Raw genomic sequence first — 1,765 nt, 5'->3', positions numbered from 1 at the left:
TATAGTTCTGAAGACAGATCTTGGCTATCTTAAAGTTAGCTTTACAAGCATCTTGAAACTCGAGTGGTGTTTTTGTTTCTGTTTGAGCTTGACAATAGTTGTTCATTTTTAATTAGACGGTGTCTTTTTTCTTCTTATGTTTCGATGCTGTTGCCTGTGATTATTATTATATCATTTTCTGGTGCTTCTTACATGCAAACACAGCACTCCGGTGATTATTATTGTATCATTCTCTGAAACCAGAAATGAAAGATGTTAGATTATACTTGAAGATTACCCTAAGTTGAGTTATTTATTTTTATTACAGATTATTGTTTTGTAGATTAACGACGGAGTTTGAAAAATAAAGGAACACATTATTAAAATCAATACATGTGTTTAACTTTGAAGAAAACTAAGCGTGGATTCTTGGCTATATATATATTTTTATTTCATTTGATCAAGGTTTGTTTACATTTTTTTATTGATATAATGTTGAAAAATACCTCTAATCGATTAAGGGTTCGTTTGTCTCGCTGAAAACATTTTTCGGAAAATATTTTCCTTAGAATGAATTATATTTTCTGGAAAACGTTTTACGGCTGTGTAAAACATTTTTCACTAGTTGATGATTTTTTTTATAAATTATTTATTAAAAATATTAAATAATATTATTTATCATAAAACTTAATATTATTATTTTTAAAATATTAGAATTATTTATTTATTTATTATTAAAATATTGTTTTTATAATTTTATTAATAAAATATTAAGATTAGTGCATTTTATTGAAATACAATATTATAAATTATACTAATTATTTATGGTAATAGTATTATATTATATTTTAAAAAGTATTAATTAATATATTTTAAATAACTTTATTAGAATATTATTATATTATTATATTAATATTAAATACATAAATAATATTATTCATTATTAATAATTTAATAATATTATTTCCATGAAATTAATAAATAATATAAATTTTATTAATAATTTATTATATATTATCAAAATAAAAATAAAATATCTTATACTATTATAATATAATTGACTATTTTATTGTAATATTAAAAAAATATAATATTATATTATTAGAAATATTAATAAATATATTTTAAATATTTTAATAATTAATATCTTGATTAAAATGATATTAAAATATTTTATTAATATTAAATTCATAAAATAGAATTATTTTGAGTATTTATTTTTTGGAGTGAAAGTTGAAAATGACATATAGAAATCAGATCGTAAGTTATTTTCAAAGAAAATTCTGTTGACCAATAAAATATCTTACGTTGACCAACCAATTTTTCGTTGAAAAATGAAAAAAAAATATTTTTTGAAAAATATTTTACGTGAAATAAGCATACCTTAATTTTTTTTTGTTGTTGATTAAATAGATATTGTTGGATTGTAATGTTGATTTGATACGTGTGCATATAAAAAATGATTATGTATTATAGAATTTATATTATATTAGTAAAAAAGTTACTTGATCACAATCAATCGACAATTGCAATAAAACATACATCGAATTATCGTGTAACTTGCTATGTCATAAATTTACTCGCGAAGCTAAGACTTTTTTTTATACTTAGAAAATGAACGAAGCACACAACTATGTCCTTATCTACTCATCTTATTGCTACAATGAAAGTGTTTCATATTCGGTCTTAATCGAATTAATTAGATTAATTCGGTCGAGAAATAATTAATAATTTTTTTAATATTCAGTTAACGATTAATTCGGTTCAAAATTGGTTAATTTATCGA

Source organism: Hibiscus syriacus, unplaced genomic scaffold, assembly GCF_006381635.1.
Source record: "Hibiscus syriacus cultivar Baekdansim isolate YM2019G1 unplaced genomic scaffold, ASM638163v2 tig00110429_pilon, whole genome shotgun sequence".
Taxonomy (NCBI): domain Eukaryota; kingdom Viridiplantae; phylum Streptophyta; class Magnoliopsida; order Malvales; family Malvaceae; genus Hibiscus; species Hibiscus syriacus.
The sequence above is the reverse complement of the archived record's forward strand: the minus strand, read 5'-3'. Positions refer to the sequence as shown.